Raw genomic sequence first — 21,619 nt, forward strand, 5'->3', positions numbered from 1 at the left:
TACTGGACAAATACCAGATTTATATTTTCTCAGAGGAGTGTGGGCTGCAAACTTGAGAAAACAAAAATGAGAAAAGCCCATTGCCCATGGGAGGCCCCTGGAGCTGCCCCAGATGTTCAATTCCAACCACAAGTCCTCGCTAAGCTCCTCCAGTATGGTGGAGTCCTTGGGGTGCCCATGGGTTCCCCAGGACCTGATGTGGGTTCTAACTTGATGCCTGAAGGACCTTAATGTCTTAGAATATTAAGCATCTTAATGTCTTAGAGCAGCGGTGCCCAACCGTTTTGGCACCAAGGACCGGTTTCATGGAAGACAATTTTTCCATGGATAGCAGTGGGGGGAGGAGGGATGGTTTCAGGATGATTCAAGCACATTACATTTATTGTGCAGTCAAACCTCTCTGCGAATGATAATCTGTATTTGCAGCCGCTCCCCAGCGCTAGCATCACCGACTCAGCTCCACCTCAGATCATCAGGCATTAGATTCTCATAAAGACCACGACCTAGATCCCTCGCACGCAAGGCTCACAGTAGGGTCCGGGCTCTTGTGAGAATCTGATGCCCCCACTGATCTGACAGGAGGCGGAACTCAGGTGGTGATGCGAGCACTGGGGAGCGGCTGTAAATAGAGATGAAGCTTCATTCGCTTGCCCGCCACTCACCTCCTGCTGCGTGGCCCGGCTCCTAACAGGCCACAGATCATCACCTGTCCGCAGCCTGGGGATTGGGGACAACAGTCTAGAGTGTTAACTAAGGTACCTTCAGGAGCAAACTTCTCACTGTGCAGGTGAGGAAAATGATCCCAGAAGGGTGGGTGCTTTCTGTTGTCATGCAGCCAGCTGGAAGCAGTAGAACCCTCTAGCTCATGCTGCTTCCTATCGGGACATTGTCTGGGAAACAGTGCTCCACCAGGACAGGCAGTAAGTGTTGGGGAGTGACCGGGATGGAGGGAGAAGTGTGGACGGAGGTAGTGGGGCTGCGTATCGGTATGCAGTGCAGGTGTCATCGGTGGGATGCCTGCCGGGTAAAGGGGGAATGTGGACAGCTGAGGGGCAGCTGCGCATAGAGAAGGCAGCTGACTGTTTCACAGCCTTCGGTGCCTAGATCCGCCAGTGTTCCTGCGGGCTGGTAATCTCTCCGCTCAGCATGTGCACAACGACAGTGCAAGATGCTGAGAAGTCGAGGTTAGAATTTTTGTTTACCTCAGGTGTCTGCATAACAAAGTCAAGGCACTCTTGAATGTGAAGACCAAGACCCTCAGCGAGCACCAATGGACATCTCGAGTCACTTATCCATGTTCCCTGCATTACTGGAATAACCTTGCACTCTCCCCGTGTTTGGCGACACAAACCACACAGATTGGAAATAGGCTTTTCCGCTGCCTGTGCCGGCTTGCTTTCTATCCAAAGGCCACTGCGTGACCATACGGCATTCGAAACTCACTCTTTGGTTGAGATTCGGGAAACATTTGCTTTCTTAATGCTGATTCTGCATTTCCTGCTGAAACTGAGCTCTCAACTTCGGGCAGTCCTGCTAAAGCCAGGCTGTGCCGACCGGATCCCCCAGGGGTCAGGAAATGAGAGCCAGACTCCCCCATACGTCCCCGTGGACGCCGCAGTCGGCTTCCCTTCCTGGGTAGATGAAAGGCTGAGGTCATCGCACATGATTGAGTGGCGAAGAAACTCAGCCTTCTAGAAACTGAGACCAAGCATGTCTCACAGGAAAACATTTTGGAAGCCAGGTTTTAATCAACAACGTTGGATAAATCACTGATGTTTAAAGACTGGTAAATCCCATGGCAGTCTGTCTGGATTTGTTCTAAAACTTAAAGTGTAAGTTTTGCTTATAAATGAGAACCCCCTGCAATGCCGCGTGAAAGACAAAGCAAACCCCATCTTACTCCTAGGAACCACAAAAAGGAAAAAAATCTAAATAAATAAAACACTTCATGTTTATCCTCAGCAATTTTGTTTAAAAGAAACAAACTCTACAACTCTGCTCAGCGTCCTCCACAAGGAAGGTGTGTCTTCAGCTTCCAGGGGAGGCTCTTGACTGGCACGACCCGGCCCGGCTCCCGGGAAGAGCAGGCAGGGGGAGTCGGACTGGGCAGGCGCGGGCGGCGGGCTGGGCGGCCGTCGGAGCAGACAGCTCTATCATCCTGCAGCCTGCAGGACGCGGGCCAGGGCCACCCAGCACCACGATCCGTGCCCTGCAGCCTCCCGTTCTCATCTGGGGGTGTTGCGTTTCTCATCTGCTTTGGCCAAACAACCCTCTCGTGGCCATCCGCAGGCCCTCGCTGGGGCACTATTGTTGTTTTTTATAATAGACTTTATTTTTCAGAGCAGTTTCAGCAGGTTCACAATGAAATGGAGCAGCAAGTACAGAGATTCCTGGCCCCGTACCCCACACACACACGGCCTCCCCCAGGAGCAACGCCCCTGCCGAGCGGTGCATGTGTTACAGTCCATGGCCCCGCATTGACGCATCATCACCACCCAGGCCTGCAGCTTACCTTAGGGTTCACTCTTGGCCTTGGACATTCTGTGGGTTCGGACAAACGTATAATGGCGTGTGTGCACCAATATAGTATCACACAGAGTAGTTTCACTGCCCAAACATCCTCTGCGCTCCAACTATTCATCTCTCCCTCCCCTTCCCCTGGTCTTTTTCCTGTCTCCATAGTTCTGCCTTTTCTCGAATGTCAGGGAGGTGGAGTCACATAATGTGCAGGCTTTCCTGACTGGCTCCTTCCACTTGGTAAACAGTCGCCTTCCTTTTTGGAGACCATATTTCCATCTCCCGGTAAAGAGCAGGACTGGTGGCATAATTTATGTGGCCCAGTTCAGGGTAAAAATGCGAAGCCCCTTGTTCAAAATTAGCGAGAATTTCAAGATGGTGACAGCGGAGCAAGAAGCCAACTGTGGGGCCTTCTGAAGGCTGGGCCTGGGAAACTGTGCAGGTGACAGCCCATGAGGCCACCCTGCTGAAGAGCAAGGTTTTAAAGCAAGCGCCCAACACGTGAGTGTGTCCTTTGTCTTGTTCGGATTCCATGAGGCTGGGACACATAAACAAAAGAGCTTATTATTTTTTGTTTCCACAATGCTTTTACAGTTGCCAAGAGCCTCAATGCTCAAGAGCTTTCTCAAACAACACAGCTCGAAGGACAAGAGGGACAAAGTCAGAGGCTCTGCTGATTGCTTCCTTAATTTCATCAAAACGCCGTCAGAATGGAGTCCGCACGGAGGCCCTGAGCTCTCGGCCCGAAGCCCTCAATGCCCATGAGCTGGCAATGAATAATGTTTATTGGTAAAAAGAAAACAGGCACTGCTTTCAATGACAAAACCTTGAATTTTCTCATCGATGATGACGAGGCAGGCTTATATATGCCCGGCCAACAAGATGTTAATTTAGAGAGCCCCGTGGCCCAGCGGTTAGCCCGCGTCCTGCTCACACAGGTGCACCACGCCGGACCGGGAAGCAAGGCCGAGGGCGGCAGCCTGCAGCCCGGGCGCAGTCGCCGCGCTGAGAGCACGCTGTTGTTCTGGTTCCCACGTTATTATTGTAAGGTCAGCCATGGGCACCATAGCTGTCGCTGCCTCTCGCTTTCTCCAAAATGCTGGTACTTTCAAATTCGTGCAGCAGTGTAGAAAACTGAGAATGTTCCATCCCACATGCTGTACGGACCGGTAGGGCAGAGATGGGTCGGGGGAGGGCTGCAGAGACGATGAGGAGGCTGAAGGAATTGCCCTAGGGTGGGCTGTGCCTCACCAGCACTCATGGACACAAAGGGGACTAGTGTTCTAGGGCTGCCGTGACACGGTCCCACAGACTGGGCAGCTTGCAGCAGAAATTTATTCTCCCGCAGTGCTGGAGGCTGCAAGTCTGAGATCAAGGCGAGGGCAGGGCTGGTTTCTCCTGAGGCCTCTCTCCTTGGCTTGCAGACGGCATCTTGTCCCTGTGTCCTCACATGGCCGCCCCTCTGTGTGTCTGTGTCCTCATCTCCTCTTATAAGGACACCAGCCATATTGGATCAGGGCCCGCCCATATGACATCACTTGAACTTGATGACCTCTGTGGAGAACCTGTCTCCAAATGTAGTCACCTTCTGAGGTCCTTAGGGTTAGGACTTCAACACAGGCATTCTGGGGACGCACAGTTCGGCCCATAACACAAGATGATTTAAATTTTCGCCAGGGCAGGTGACCAGGGATGCATGGAGGTGTTACCAATGACATTCAGTATTTCTGTAATTGTGTGTTTTATAAAATGTGTCCTTTATTTATTCTATGGTTCTTTTACACAGCTGAATGGTCAAACCACTTCTTCAGATTTTGTTTGTTTGATTTACTATTTTTCTTTTTTTAAGAGACAGGGTCTCCCTCTGTCACCCAGGCTGGAGTGCAGTGGCACTCCTGGGCTCAAGCGATCTTCCCACCTCAGCCTCCCTCAGTAGCTGGGACTACAAGCACGTGTCACCACACCCAGCTAATTTTTTAATTTTTTTGTAGAGATGTGGTCTCACTATGTTGCCCAGGCTGCTCTTAAACTTCTGGGCTCAAATAATTCTCTTGCCTCAGCCTCCCAAAGTACTGGGATTATAGGTGTGAGCCACTATGCCCAGCCTGATTTACTACTTAGTGGTTCAGAATACAGAGAGACCTTAGTATAGTTAGTAGAGTTAAAAGGTAAGAATCTCCAAATTCTTTGTGGGTTTAAATCCCAGCTCCACCTTTCCTAGCTGTGTGCCTTTGGGCTCATAACTTAACCTCTCTGAGCTTAATTTGTAAAATGCGACACACAAGGGTACTCATTTCTTAGCACCATTGTGAAAATTAAGTGAAATAATACACATAAAAGGGCTTATTTTAGAGTAAGTGTTTAACGATTATTATGTGCTCTTGTAATACCCAGATGTTGTACTGCAAAGAATACGTATCTCAGAATTGCTTTGCAGAGTGGTTGGGCAAAGTTGCCAACAGCCGCATGCGCTTTTATCGAGTTTATCACATCAACATATCAACGTGGACTATTGTTCTTTACAAACAATGAGCTAACTGAAACGGTGTGGAGCAGTATTCTTAGGTACTCTTTTTTCCTTCTCTTTGTGTACTTTAAATTTGTATTATTTTGTTTTCAAGGGAAGTTGCAATTTTTTCCCACGTTCTCTGGGAAATTTTACTAATTATAGTTCATTGTTTTTTTCTGTTTATCCCTTCCTTCACCACAAAAGGAAACATTTTAAAACTTTTTGTTTCTATCAAAAGCACTATTTGCATCATGTGAGAATCTCTTGTTTCTTTCTTCCGTGAAATAGAATGAATGCCTCTGTGATTTATCCATCCGTTACATGGGAAAACACACGGAGAATTGGGGCTGACGGCCCCACCCGACGCGTGGGAGGCCTGCAAACTGCCCTTTGAAATCACAGAGTGACAGAGGGGGCGCTCACGCACAGGGAGAGCCCCGCTCTTCCGGGAGACCATGAAGCAGGGCCTGAGTCCCGGTGTGCATGGCCAGGTCCATGTCACCCCGCCACCCCACCGTTCCTGGGCACAGTGGAATTGCATCAAGCACATACTTCACTTGTGAAAATGTGACCACAAATGTTGCAGGTAAAAGAAAAACAATAGGCAGAAGAATGCCTTTCCTTACTATTCCTGGCTTTTGTGCTGCAAGGAGCCTGGTCTTGGTGATTCAAGCCTGATGCGGGGATGTCAGCAGTAATTGTATTCCACATATTTTCTAACTGCGTGCTCACTTGCTACACAGATCTGTAAGACGCAACTCTGCTGTGTAGTCACCGTTCATTCTTCAAGATGAAATTGGAATGATTTTCCACTGCCCAAGATTGCAGAAAAAAGGAAAGGAAAAGAAAGGGGAAAGGAGAAAAGAAAGAAAGAAAAAAGAAAAGAAAAGATTGGAATTATTTTGTCAATTTCTTTTAAAAAAAATCTGCCAATGACCTTCCGTAGACCGTAGTGAGTGAACACGTGGCTCCGCAGCTGGGCTCTGTGGCCTTGGGCAGATTCCCAAGCCTCTGTTTTTATCTGCAGTGTGAGGACTCCACGGGTCCCCACCGCGTAGTCTGCCCACCATCAAGACCCACCACGATTACTTAGATACCAATTTCCAGCACAGTTTCTCTTGCTCCTTTCTCCCCTAGGGCTCTGAGCCCATGTCTGGAAGCTGCACAGTGTACTAAAATACTCCCACCAGCACTGCTATGGGGTCCCTTTGTCCAGCACCAGCCTTCCTCGCAGACCACCGCACTGGCCAGCTGGTCTCTTGCCGCCTGCTGCAGGCCCGTGCCCTGTGCCCTCCCCAGGAGCTGGGATGCCCAGACCTGCAGCTGTACCCTGGCCTCTTGGGAGCCAGTGGGTGGCAGGGTTAAGACTGCCCGCAGCAGCGGCACCTCCAGACCAAGCCAAGAGTGCTGCAGTTTAGAACTGCCTTTGCCTTGTGGTGAAGCCCAGGGGATGGGCTGTCCCTGTTCCCTGTTGTCTGGCACCTTAGTTGGGAAGACTCAAATGGCCAGAGGCTGGTGTGGCAGTTTCTCACTAGCATGCCTGCTGCTCCAAGGCTGGCTCCTGTGGGACTGTCCACCAGAGCAACAACCTGTGGCTTTGTTGGGGAATTTCCATGCCAGTTCTGCTTAAAACGGCAAAGCAGCTAGGTAAAGCAAGTAGGTAGAATATGCACCAGCTAGCTGAAACCACAAAACAATTATGCAGAGTTATAAGCCTGTCATGACTGTACTGCTTGTTGTAAACCTATCATAACTATACTGTTTGTTATAAGCCTATCATAACTGTACTGCATGTAAAAACTGCTATTAATTGGCTAACTTTTAATTCTTTTACTAATTGGTTAACTTTTATACTTGTGTGTGTTATTGGATAAGACTAACCCCCCCAAAAAAAGTATAAAACCTGACAAAAACCAGGAAGAGGTGCTCAGAATTTGGAGACTTGTCTCCTCTGGGCCCGCTGGCGTTCAGAGATTAAACACTGACTCTCCAACTCTCTGCGTGCCGCTCGGTTATTCCCCTGGGACCGGTCACTGTAACACTTGCCGTAACAGCTTCTCAAAGCCCGTAGCCACAGCCCAAGGAAGAGTGAATGCCAAGAAAACCAGGAGAAAACCATGTGGGTTTTTCTGGCCTTGCTTCCCAAGTCAGGCGCCGTCACTGCTCCCACATTCGGTGGTCACTAGGGCCAGCCCGACCAGGTCATGCCATGGTCACATGCAGAAGAGCTGGGGGGTTGGAAGTTATTGCTGTGGCTGTCTCTGGACAATACAATGTGTCACAGTTTCCATCTCAGAAAAATGTTTTTAATGAATAAATAAAATACACAGAATTATGAAGGAAACCAATTACATACAATTTAAACACATCATTTGTGGTCTAGTAATACGTGTGCATCTTTGCTGACACATTAGGAAAGCAAGACCCAGTGCTGGTCTCATTGCCGCCAGTTACCAACTGCTCGGTTGCCACAAGTTGGGTGATATTTGGGGAAACCCGCCACGACCGTGACGTGTGTGTGTCTGTGGTTTCTACTGGTGACAGAATCACAGGTCCAGAGAAGCCTCGTGGTTTGTGGCTTACATTCATAATTGTATTTTCTTCCTTTGTAAAAATTGTATTGGGATTACAGGTAGAGATTAATTTAAGGAGAATTAGCATTTTAAAATATTCTGTATTTTGACCCCAGAACATGATATATCATCCCAGCTATTCAAATGCAAATCTGGTTTTGCTCCTCATGTGGATTTCTCCATATGTATTTTACACACTTCTGTTAATATTCCTTTTAAATGTTGTTGTCTGTGTGGCTATCATGAATGACATCTTTTCCTTCAGTATATTTTCTAATTAGAGATTATTTTTATGTAGAATACCCACTGATTTTCTTACATAAACTTTGCTCACACTGTGTCTTCCTGGGCCTTCCAGGTGTGCTATCAAATATTATCTGCAAACAGTGGTAATTTGGTCTTCTCCTGACCAAGTTTCACATCCTCCATTTTATTCCTCGGTTAACGGGATTGCTTCCAGGACAATATTAAATAAAGATATCATATTGAGGTTACTTTCTTGTTCCTGACTTTTCTCGTTTCTAGTCTTAGCATTAAGTGTTAACGCTGGATTCAGACTAGAGATATCAATAGTGAGAGACTGAAAATAACTAAAGGACAACGGCCAGATTGTGTATAAAAATAGAACTCTTTCCCACAGCCTGCAGCCCAGCCCAGGAGCCCAAACCGCCGTGTGTAATAACCAGCACGCGCAGCCGGCCTACCGTGCGTCAGACTTGCAAGCCGTCAGGCCGAGATCTGTCACAGGCGGCCCAGGAAGCCAAATGCTAATGTCAGCGATCCAGCAATTCCGCTTCTGAGCATTTACCCAAAACACCTGAAATCGGTCTGTCAAAGAGATGTCTGCACTCCTGTGTTCTCTGCAGCACCACTCACAGTAGCCAAGTTACGAAATCAACCTGTGTCCGTCAACAGATGAATGGATAAGGAAATGTGGCATCTATTCACAATGGAATACTATTCAGCCTTAAAAAAGGAAGAAATTCTGTTATTTGCAACAACATGGATGGAACTAGAGAACATTATTCTAAGTGAAATATGCTAAACACAGAAAGATGAATATCAAATGTTCTCACTTGTATGTGGAAGCTAAAACAGTTGAACTCATAGCAACAGAGAGGAGAAGCCAGGGAGCGGAGGGAAAGTGGAGATGATAATCAAAGGGCGCAGAGTCTCAGATAGGAAGAAAACATTTGGGGTTTTTTTTTTTTGAGATCTTTTGCCCAGCATGGTAAATATAGCTAATAACTGAGTGCTAACAATCACTAAGAGAGTAAATCTCAATGTTCTCATCACAACAAATGTCAAATATTTGAAGTGCTGGATAGGTTAATTAGCTTGCCTTAATCATTCCACACTGTGTTCAAAAATCAAAACATCTCTTTGTACTCCATGAGTACATACAACTATAATTGTCAATACGTAATTTAAAAATAAAAATTGTGAAAACTGACAGCTTTCCTGATTTTTGTCCCCACTTCCAACATAGGACCCACCAGAGAAAGCCAAGCCCTTGGCCAATCACACCGAGGACGCCCCCAGCGAGCCGCCCCCCTTCGCCAGGCCAGCAGCCTCCTGCGGGACACACGGGGGACTTCCCCTTCTCCTCGAGGAAGTTTTCTTGCTCCGGCGCCTGCCTTTGAGGCTCTGCCAAATGCAGTGATGGCGGCTGATTTCATTGCTAGAGCAATCTCTGAATAAACAGCCTTCGCTTGTTCTCATTTGGGTGATATTGATTTATTTCCACAGTAAATAAACAATAAAAAACCAACATCCCGAAGAGACAAGATTCTTGATTTTAAACTTATACATAATTACATTTATTTTTAATGTTTAATGAGAGTAAAATGGCCCTGTGATATTCAATTTATAACTACAAAAGATGCTAATCTATAAACTCAAGGATGATCTATAAATTGCCTTTGTTGGAATGTTAGAATGTTTATTATAGAAAATTGGATTTATTCAGTGAAATTTAGAAAGAATGTTTGTCATAGAAAACTGCATTTTGGCCGGGCATGGTGGCTCACACCTGTAATCCCAGCACTTTGGGAGGCCGAGGAGGGAGTTTGAGACCAGTCTGGGCAAACATAGCAAGATCTTGTCTCTGTTTAAAAAAAAAGAAAGAAAAAGGGAAAAAACTGCATTTGTTCACCAACATTATCATAACCTACTCATCAACTCTCACCTCCTAAATCTTATGGGCGTTATCCATACCAATACACAAAAACTACAAATTATATTGAGAATTAAGAAAAATACATCTAGATATTTCTTCCTGCTGCCTTTTTAAAAACACAACGTAAAATCTTGTTCTCAAACAATTTCAAATCTCTGTAACTTAATCTATAAATTTAAAACAATTTCACAAGAACATTTTATGAAACTTGAGTAGGTAATTCCAAATTTCATTACGAAAAGGAAATGCGAAGAAGTAGCCAAGAAAGTTTTTAAAAGACGAAATGAAAGAGAAAATGTTCCTGCCAGATATAAAAGCATGCATCACCGTGCATACATTACACGACACATTGCACACATCCCAGAAATTCCAATATTGGCTTAGAGTTGGACACGTAAAATGATGGCATGAAATAGAGATTCTTGGAACGGTTACATCAGAAACTCAGATCTCTGTCTCACATTGTGCAAGTATAAATTTCTATGGAGCAAAGCGTAAACATAAAGATGCTTTGAAAGTATAGGAGCACATTTTACAAAGTTGGGTAGAAAAAGCCTTCTTAAGCAAGATAAGAAAGCCCAGGAATGATAGGAGTGTGATAACTAACTACATAAAAATTTAAAACTTCCATACAACAAAAGAGTCTAAACAAAGTAAAAAGATGACAGAACAAGTATATGCACCATGTCTATAAAGGTTTATATTCACAGTCTGTATTTCCTTCAACTCTGATAAATTAATTTTTAAAATAGGCAAACAACCCGATAGAAAATTAGACAAATGGCCTACAAGTGTACAAAAATAGTTTTACCTTTAGTAATAATTGTGGGAATTGGTTACAATATCTCTGATGGAACATGTTATCTTTCTCAGATTGATTTTCCCTGTGTCATAGTACACTACAGAAAAGAGAATAAATTGGTACAGCTATTTTTTGGCAAGCGCCTACCGCTCTTTGTAACGTGCACACCTGAATAGATGCATTATTGCTTGCAAGTATGCACCGCCATCTGCTTGAGGGGAGTTCCCACGCCAGTCCTCAGCCTTGAGTCTTTCGGGGCCTCCCCCAGGACAAGGGTAAGTTCTGGATTGCAAGGCCTAAAATTTCAAGTACCACCTTGACAACCTTGAGCCTCACAGGGCCCCAAAGGCCGAACTGCGAGTTCTCCCGCTCTCACCAGACACACCTGCCCCTACCCAGTGAGAAAGCCTCCCTACCCAGCTAGTTCCAGACCAGCTGCACCCTGCTTGTCCTTAACCTAATGGGTGTCACCTCACTGCCAGCCTGCAGAATTAGTCAAAAAGCCAATCACATTGTCCTGCAGGAACCGAAGGGCACTGCCCCCTCTTGTTACTACAAAGCCTCCACCCAAGGCCCCGGCTGGTTCACTCTGCTCCTGAGGGCAACCCCTCGTGGCCCTGTGTGGCATGGAGTGTGGTATCCTCCTCTCCCAGGCGTGAGTACTTGCGACTAATAACCGGCTGCGAGTCTCATCTGCCGAGTGGCAGTGTTGTGTGTTTGGACATCTCACACTGTGTAGGGTGGAGGACCCTTCCTTCGCAGACACGGTGACCAGGAGCTGGGCCATGTGACATGCAGCACATCCAAGAGGCAGCATTAAGGGGTATATTGGCTCCCTAGGGAAGACCCCAATGTCCTAATTTTCCTGGTTCGCATTCTAGAGAAGAGGGAAATGTTTCTGCTACACCATCACATAGGTTATTTTCTTCATAGCAGTTATGTCTACCTATAGTGATCATGTTAAAATGAATCTGCTGATCTCTTTTCTGCCCCCACCACAATAGAGGCACCTTTTTACCTGCACCTTCTCAGTCTCCTAAGCTCCTGGGACTGTACCTGGGGCATCCCAGCTCTCCAAGAATATCTCCTGGATCATGAAATGAAGGTTTGCGCCCTTTGGAAAAGTGAAATTAAATTCTTACTCACAAAAAGGACCACTAAGGAGAAAATGTGGGTTGTTCTGAGAATTTGAATTTCATCTAGGATATAGTCATCAATGGGTAAGGAAGTCACTGCTTGTATTAGGAGATTATAAAGTGCAAAGTTATAATTGCCGTGGGGATAGGAAGTGTTAGAGGGAGGCTGGGCTCTTGCAAAGCCACAAACACGTTGCGCCTGCTATCCAGACTTGCGGGACAGGAGCAGGCTGAATTCTAGGTGGATGTGACGGCATCTGCTGCTCTTCCAAGGAAAGGTCAGGGCTGTGTGCCCCTTCTGCCCCCTGGGGCATCCTCCAGCATAAGGGATCTTAATCAGGAGACCTAGAGCTTCCCCAGTTTTGCGAATTCCCCCAAAATGGCACACACGTTTTTCTGGAGGGTGAGTCTATAGCTTTCATCAAAATCTCAAAAGGGCCTAAGACCAAAAGAAGGTTAAGGCTCATGGTCTAAATGCTTATGGCTGAGGGAGAATAATTCAGTAGAGTGGGTCAGCTCTCTGAGTGGCTGGATTTTTCTTGCCTTAGAGCAAATCCACGATGAAAACTCTCATGAGCATGATGGTCCTCTCTGCAGCCAAGGCGGTGGGGAACAGAACAGGAGTGTGAGAAATGCCAACTTTCTCCCTAGGCTTGAGATTCCCAGGTGTCCCCCTCTCGCTCACACTCCAGGGAGAAAGCAGAATGCACCTGAGGAGAACACCTCTTCCTCCACCCGGGGCACGCACCTCCTGTCCGGCACCTCCTTCCCCACCTCTGCATCCCTCCCTCAGGGAAGGCTCCACACCTCGTTCCCCAACTACCTCCTTCTCCTGAGGCCTCCCTCGCTCCTCTGCAGGCTAGCACAGTCTAGCGTCCCGCCATTTAGAGACACACTCTCCCTGGCCTCACGCCCCCTGTGTTTCACGGCCCGGCACGACTTGTTTAGCATCTGTCTGCACTTGCATCTCCATCCTGTAGGGGAGGAAAATTACTTTCCCCTCTACCTTCCTCTGTTCTCTGACTGAGCCTGCAAATTAGACTAAGAAAAGGCATTAACAAGAGAAAAAGTTTATTTATGTGTGCATCAAATCTATACACAGGAGTACTCAGAGATTAGTAACTCAAAGTGGTGGTTAGAACTCGGGCTTCTAAAGCATCTTAACAAAGAACAATAAAATTATGGAGGCCGGGTGCGGTGGCTCACGCCTGTAATCCTAGCACTCTGGGAGGCTGAGGCGGTGGATTGTTCTGAGCTCAGGAGTTCGAGACCAGCCTGAGCAAGAGCGAGACCCCGTCTCTACTAAAAAATGGAAAGAAATTAATTGGACAGCTAAAAATATATGTAGAAAAAATTAGCCGGGCATGGTGGTGCGTGCCTGTGGTCCCAGCTACTCGGGAGGCTGAGACAGTAGGATTGCTTGAGCCCAGGAGTTTGAGGTTGCTGTGAGCTAGGCTGACGCCACGGCACTCGCCCCAGGCAAAAGAGTGAGACTCTGTCTCAAAAAAAAAAAAAAAAAATTATGGAGCAGTGGCCAGGCGCCGTGGCTCATGCCTGTAATCCTAGCACTCTAGGAGGCCGAGGTGGGGGGATTGTTTGAGCTCAGGAGTTCAAAACCAGCCTGAGCAAGAGCGAGACCCCGTCTCTACTAAAAATAGAACGAAATTAATCGGACAACTAAAAATATATAGAAAAAAATTGGCCGGGCATGGTGGCACGTGCCTGTAGTCCCAGCTACTCGGGAGGCTGAGGCAGTAGGATCGCTTGAGCCCAGGAGTTTGAGGTTGCTGTGAGCTAGGCTGACGCCACGGCACTCACTCTAGCCCAGGCAAAACAGTGAGACTCTGTCTCAAAAAAAAAAAAAATTATGGAGCAGTGATGAGACGAAGGAAAAGGACTGGGCTTCTAGGAGGCAAACTGGGAGGGTGAACACACAGAGCGGCTGGTGGGGATGGGACGACTGGTTGGGAGGCCTGGCATGTAGATTCCGCTCTGCTGTCTCCTGTGATTAACAATTAACTTCTGTACCTCCTGGTAGAGAGAGAAGGGGTCACCTTTACCAATTTCTGTCCTGCTTTTAGGCAAAGAGAGGAAGAGCAGAGAGCTGTTCTTGAGCTTGTCTTCTCAATTGCCTTCAGTTCAAAATATTCCTTATGACAAAGTGGCAAATTTTGGGGTAGCATATTCTGCCACCCTTCGCTACTCTAACATACCCTTCAACTACTTCGATGAGGCTTCCAGCCCAACCAGGCCACTGAAATCACTCCTCTGGTGGTCACTGATGCCCTCCCTGCTGGCAAGTCCAGCGAATGCTGCAGCGTTCTCATCCGCTCAACCCAGATGACCCTCCCCTCTGCTTTCAAAACTTCTCAGAGCCCAACCTCAGTTGGGGCCCCTCTGCCTTGCAGGAGCCATAATGGCCCACTGATTTCTCTTCCTCCTTTGCTAGCTTCATCCAGTCCCCTGGTTTTAAATAACACCCAGATGCTCCCAAACTCATAATCAGCCCAGAATCCTTGCCTTGATTCCAGACCCAAATTTCCACTCCTTACTTTCTATTTCAATACCTGAGTCGTCGCAAAGTTAAATTTCAACAATGTTCTTCACTCGTTCTTTTCTCTTATCCCAGTAAACGGAGATTTACCCAATTGCAAGCCAAAGCCTGAGAATTCATCCCTAATTCCTCCCTTCCCCACATGCACCATGTGGGGTAAATGCATACAAGACATAGATTAGGTCTATAACAACCTATAATATGATATTCTAGATCTGATCCATTATAATAATGTATATAAAATATAGTAACCTCTATATAATATAATAATAATCTACATACATGATAATACTCTACAGTAGCGTAGATCCATCAGCAGCTCTCCCCTGCCTGTGATTCGGCAACACTGCCCACTGCCTCTGGCGTAGAATCCAGGCTCTCCGGAGGCTGCTGCCTCTTCCACCTGGTCTCTCTCTGTCTAAGCTCTGTCTGATGGTGGCAAAGAACAGAAACAAGAAAATAGAGAAATGAGAATAACTAAAACGCCAAGCCCTGGCCTCCTTTAAAGTGGCATCAAATGCACTTAACTCATTCCTGAAATCCAACCATAACCACACAATAGGGATTTAAACACAGCAATAATAAACCATAAACCCACAAAGATGAAAAAAATAAGAGCAACAAGAATAGCAACATACTTTTGAAGCTAGGAAGCAGTTGGATGAGTGAAAATTGACTCCGCTGGCTTGCAAAGGCCAAAGACAAGATGGCAGAAGGACAGCTGGGAATTAGGGAAAGCCGAGAAGCCTCCCACTTGTGACACCTCATTTCTCAAAAGGCCCCTAGATCGAGGATGGGAGGGGGTCATATAAGGGGGACTCATGTGAAAGAGATTTGGGAAGCAGATTGATCCTGAGATGCCCTCACCTCTAATCTTCTAAGTTTCTCTCCTACTCCAGACAGAGAAGTCTGGATGTTTATTCAGTGGAGAGAGTTGTCAATGCAAGTTGTCACAAAAAGGCACATCTAAGATACTGAGAATTGGATCAAAACAGGAGGACTGGCCAGGTGCAATGGCTCACACCTGTAATCCCAGCACTTTGAGAGGCCAAGGAGGGAAAATCACTTGAGGCCAGGAGTTTAAGACCAGCCTGAGCAACATAGCAAGACCCTGTGTCTACAAAAAATAGAAAAATTAGCTCGGTGAGGTGGTATACACCTGTAGCCCCAGCTACTTAAGAGGCTCAGGCAGGAGGATTTCTTGAAGCCCAAGAGTTCAAGGCTACAGTGAGCTATAATCATGCCACTGCGCTCCAGCCTGGGTAATAGAGCAAGTCCCTGCCAATAAATAAATAAATAAACTTTTGAAAACTGGAGGACTAAGTAACTGTCAGCACATGCTTACTGAACACAGAGATGCTCAGCCCACTTCACTCTTGAGGTTCCCAGATCTATTGGTGTCACACATTTACTCTCCAGGCAGGAGACTAGACAAATCCTCAGTGGGGTAGGTATCTAACCTTCCCCAGAGGAAATCCTAAAGATAGCAGCATCATGGTTTCCCCAACAAATATAAGACCAACTACAATCATTTTACAGTGAAATTCAAAATCATGAAGCCCACCCAAATGCTCAGAGCTTCCAATGCCTTTTTCTGTCCCTTTTTCTTAAACTAAGGAGCCAAAAATTACCATACATGTGAAGAAACCATCTAATATGGAAGAAAGGTACCAAAAACAAACAATTAAATGCACAAGCATATTTAAGTAACAAAATAAACACAAATGCAAGAAGTTTTATGAAAAAAAACAATCATTAATATCATCAGAGAGATAAGAGAAACAATAACAAGAGACTACAAAAAATAAATGTTCAGAGTGTTGGATTTTTTTAATTAAAAACTTAAAGCAGGAATTTAAAAACTCAGAATAAGTGATAGATTAAAAAAAGTTTAGGAAATCACCAAAGAAGTAAACAAAAAGATAGATGGAAAATAGGAGTGAAAAGAAAAGAAAATCACAGGATAAGGCCTGGATCTGAACAGAAGTTTCTGAAAGACAAAAAAAGATTCAAGGAAATCTATAGAGAAATAGTTTGAGAACATTTCTCTCCCTGAAAAGCATGAATTTCCAAATAGAAAGGGTGCCTGGCCCAATGGATGAAAACAGTCCCATATCAAGGCACTACACTATGAAATTTCACAACCCAAGGACAAAGAGAAGATTCTACAAGTTTTCAGATAGAAAAGACAAGTCACTCACACAGACTATGAATCAGAATGGTGCCAGATTCTTCTATAGCTAGAAGACAGCAGAGCAATGCCTTCAAAACTCACTGTGAGAATGACATCCTGGATTTCTATACCCAGCCAAACTAACAATCAAATATAAGGGTAGAGTAATGACATTATCAGACGTGCAAGGTGCTATGAACCCTTTCTCCAGAACCTACTAAAGAATACTCTCAACCACAGCGACAGCATAAACCAGGAAACCACAGATGCAGCAATGGACAGCAGACAAGGGGGTCCCCAAGATGAAGGGAAAGTGTGCTCCAAGGCAGTGAGGAACCTCAGCATAGCATGTAGCCAGTCCAACCAGGCTGGACCAAGAGAAAGTAGAGGTATCATCACCATAACCCCTGTTGCTATTTTGTTATCCTTTTAACCTCAGAACTCAATCCTATTAGCTTGGCTCACATTCTTACCTATATTTAATTTGTTTTGATCATGAGATCATGAGATTTCTGACATTCCTTCCATGTCTTCCTGGAGGTTAGGACTTCAGCAAATGAATTTTGAAAGGACACAATTCAACCCATAACAGTATTGTTATTTTCAAACTTTTACAATGTAAGCATTAAAGAAAGAAGAAATAGGCTGGGCGCGGTGGCTCATGCCTGTAATCCTAGCACTCTGGGAGGCCGAGGTGGGCGGATGTTTGAGCTCAGGAGTTCGAGACCAGCCTGAGCAAGAGCGAGACCCCGTCTCTACTAAAATTAGAAAGAAATTAATCGGACAACTAAAAATACATGGAAAAAATTAGCCAGGCATGGTGGTGCATGCCTGTAGTCCCAGCTACTCGGGAGGCTGAGGCAGGAGGGTCGATTGAGCCCAGGAGTTTGAGGTTGCTGTGAGTGAGGATGATGCCACGGCACTCTAGCCTGGGCAACACAGTGAGACTCTGTCTCAAAAAAAAAAAAAAAAACACAGAAATATCTAGGAGGAAGCCACATGCTGTCTTCACCTTACTCTGAAATGGCTCTGGAAAAAATGAGTGTGTATGTACACACCACACACAAACGCACCCGTGTGTAGTCATGCATTGCTGAACAACAGGGATACATTCTGAGAAGTGCATCATTAAGCAATTTTGTCATTGTGCAAGCATCATAGAGTAACAAAACGATATTTCTGTTATTTAAATATATCTAAACACAGAAAAGGTACAGTAAAAATATATATTATAATCTTATGGGACCCCATCATAAGGCAGCGTGTTATTGGCTGAAATGTCGTTACGCAGTAGGTGACTGTATGCACACAGAGATACAGATAGGGAGAGAGAGACAGAGACAGAAGAAGAGACATCAAGGGGGGAGATCACAAACTGGGTGGCTTAGAACAACAGACATTTATTCTCTCGCAATTCCAGAGGCCAGAAGTCTGGAACAGGGATGAGCAGATCCACGCTCCCTCTGCGGGCTTGGGAGGATCCTCCCGCCTCTTGCAGCTTCTGCTGGCCCCGGCATTCCAGCCTCTGCCTCCATCTTCACCGGGCCAGCCTCCCGGCACGTGTCTCTCAGTGTCTCCTCCTCTTCTTAGGAAGACTCCAGTCACGGGACTTAGACCCCCCTAAATCCAGGATGAGGTCGTCTCAAGGTCCCACTTCCTCTTCCAGGTAAGCTATCAGTGTTAGCAGTTTCTCTTCTCTCTTTAGCCATTAATGGTGACAACATGTAATAATGGAACTAAATGTCAATCGAGGCCATTCTTCCTCCATGATAATAAAAACGCAGAAGCATATAAGCCATTAAGTTAATGGTGAATTCAGACTGTCCGTGAGGCAGCTGAGACCACGCTTTAAGAGGGGAAAGAAGCAAACAGCTCCAGCCTGTCTTGGCAGACGTGGCCCGTACCCGTGGCCACAGATGGCAGCGCCGCCTCCAGCCGCTCCATGCAGTGTCCAGGGCAGGTCTGCGCAGCCCGCCTGCCCGAAGTCCCTATTTGGCTCAAGCAACTTAATCTCAGCTGGTTCCTCATCATGGAGTCTAAAGTTGTTGTCAATAAAGCGACAATTTTATAGTTTTTCTTGACAGATTTCCTCCAAGGTACTTGAGTGTGACAATAATGAGAAGTTCCACATTTCTGAAATTCACTTGTTGCTTGGGCAGAACTTTGGCTGGGAAAACCGGAGCAGGTGACAGCGGGAGGTAACTTCTGATGAGGGCAACCGCATAAGCCATCACCCGAGCTTGGGCACGCTGCAGCCGACAAGGTGCCAGGCGGACGGGACGCGGGGAAGAGATGCGAGCTGACCAGCCTGGGTCTAGTGCGTCTGCATGTGCAGGACGTAAAGGGTATGATTTGGGGAAATGGGTAACTGCTCTTGGCTCCTAGGGGCCACTCACTGCTCCTGCCACCCCGTCCCCCTTCACGGCCAGCAGCAGAGACTCCTCTTGCTTTGAATCCCTGTCGCACGTGACTCTCATTCTCCAGGAAGGGGCCCATCCCTGTAAAGGGCTCCCCTGAGTACGTCAGGCCCACCACGGATGATCTCGCTGTTAGGGTCAACTGATTTGGGACCCTAATGACGTCTGCAAAATCGCTTCATACAGCACTCAAGTGTTTGGCGAGAAAACTGAGAGGAAGACCGTGTCCACCAGGGGCCGGGATCACGAAGTTCATCTCAGAAGTCTACCTACCACAGAGGCATTCGGCAAACGTTGGGTAAAATTGGAGCTCGCTAGAGGATCAGGCTCCGAAGAATTCGACTATGAGAAATTTTTTATGTGGTACATCCTTGAATTAAGCTTTTTATTCAAACTAAATGTTACTATTAATATAATACTTATTTAGGAACTTTATTATTGTATGGCTATCACTGTATTTATCTTGAAAACTCCCTTTTATTCAAAGTCTAAATAAACCTAAAATCAGGCACCTTGCCGATTTTGAGCCCTGGACCGGCAGCTGCAGAGACAGAGCAGGCGGCTGCTCTTGGTTCGGCCCAGACTCGCCCTTGGCCAGGGAGGCTGAGCCCACAGGGAGCGTCACCCGGGTGCCTCGCAACTGGCTTCCAGCTGGGCTCAGCCAGGGAGAGGCAGCAGCAGGACGGAGGGCGGGAAGAGAGAGATGGCGGGAGCCTGTTCTCTGCCTCTCCCCGTCCCTGCTTCAGGCTGGGGTCTGTTCCATGGGCCCCGTCCCAGCTGGAAGCCCTCGCCAGCCGCGGCTACCAGTGCACATTCTCCTTGCCCCTCAGGGCTGGAGATCACTGCCGGCCACTCTTCCAGTCCCTGGTGCATCCCATCCCTGTTGGTTCTTTACCCAACTCTGTAAAGAATCTCTTCGTTAAACTCTTTTCAGGTAAATTATTCTTAGTGCGTCCTGCTAAGCTGTGACAGATACAGATAACACTTGATTGGTCTCCCTCTATCTTTTGATCCTGGATGTTACATACATTTGCATGTATTTAGCACAAACATACATACATACATGCATAAAATCTAACAACAAAATGACCTGACCCGAAGCACTAGGAACTTGCTGGGGAATTCTAGAAGGTCGTAGAAATCAGACACACAGAGGCCTACGATGGTGAAGATGTGAGAATCCATCTCCACTCTCTGTTCTCAGTCTCTTAAGACATCCTGAAATGAAAGTGTCTGAAAAGACACATAGAGATGCTTCCAGCTGTCTGCTGTTGCGTAACAAACCACGCCAACTGTTTCTTTAACTCACAGGTCTGCAATTTTGGCCGGGCGCGGTGGGACGGCACCGCTCTGTTCCACCTGACTCTGTGGTGGCTGTGAGTACCCGGGACGGCTGCTCCAGAATAGCCAGCCACTTGGACAGCAGCTCAGGGCTCCAGAGCAGGGTCCCGAGAGACAGCCAGGCGGAAGCTGGGTTTCTCTGAAGAATTTGACCCGCCCAGCCTCCTTCATTCAGCCACAGGCACTAAGGCTCTGCCTGGTTAGAGGGGAGAGAACAGAGAAGCAACCTCTTGGTCAGGAGTGACCAGGCGCCAGGAGAGCCCATGGGGCTGGAAATGCAGTTGTGTCCAATCTGAGGAAACAGAATCTGCCACAGAGACATTAAGGAAATCAATAAAGGGCGAGAATCAACTCCTGTGCTCCCGACGGCCCTGTGAGGTCACGATAGAATGCCCTCCCTCCCCAGCCCTCCCTCCCCCGCCCTGCAGGACAGCAGCCAGGACGCAACCTCACACCAGGCTGCTCTGGAGACCTCGACACCTGTACGCCATCGCACGAAGGCATTTCTGTATCGTTCTGCACTAAATCCCAGATGTCACAGGTCTGCAGTGACTGGTCGCAGTGACAACCACCAAAGAAAGTTTCATTTTTTTCCATTGTTGGTGACAAATCACTTTTCTTTGAATCATGCTTTGAAATACGGAAGAATGTGATGCTTTCATTTTCAAAACCTTGCATCAGTGACAGAAAATAAAACCAAGGGGCATCTCGAGCGCCCGTCCCGCTGGACGCTGAGCGCCGCATTCAGTCCCATCGTTCCTGGAATTCCAACGTGCCTGTGAACACGCAGGAGCCTCCACCCCGGCTCTCTCTAAGGGCAAACGTTTCTCCCCGCCTTCAGTGCGTCTTCACCAAAAGACCATTTCTGGAGTAACCTACTCTTCATCACTGAAGAACAGCCTGGAATGCGTGCCAGGTCCTGTGGTCGCAGCCCTGGCCCTGTGACCACTGCGTCAGGTAGGAAAAAAAAAATACTGAAGTGCATTCAGTTAAAAATCACACAATCTATAAATCATAAAACTTTGGAAATTTTGTTTCTTATAGCCTGCAAGATGGCCATTCTGACAGGCTGGGAAGCACAGCCTCTGGCATGAGCCCAGGGACAGGCACTTCAAGGGAAGGAGGGTGAGACGGGAATTGAAGCTGAATGGGTTGGCCAAGCACACGTATTCAAGAGGTTGCAGGAGGAGCTGTGAATATTCATAAACGTGGTCCCGACACAGGCATATTGCACAAACACGCATGTCACATACAGCCATGCTCACCTTGGGATGGAGACTTCACATTTAAATGTGCTACAGTTAGGCCCCATACATAAAAAGGTCTTTTCAGGACGAAAGGGCACTCAGCATGCAGCCTCCATAAAACCAGCCAGGCCCCGTCCACGGTCCCCAGCTGCCTATCAGGAGAAAGTTACT

This window comes from Propithecus coquereli, unplaced genomic scaffold (genome assembly GCF_000956105.1).
Source record: "Propithecus coquereli isolate 6110/MARCELLA unplaced genomic scaffold, Pcoq_1.0 Scaffold423, whole genome shotgun sequence".
NCBI lineage: Eukaryota > Metazoa > Chordata > Mammalia > Primates > Indriidae > Propithecus > Propithecus coquereli.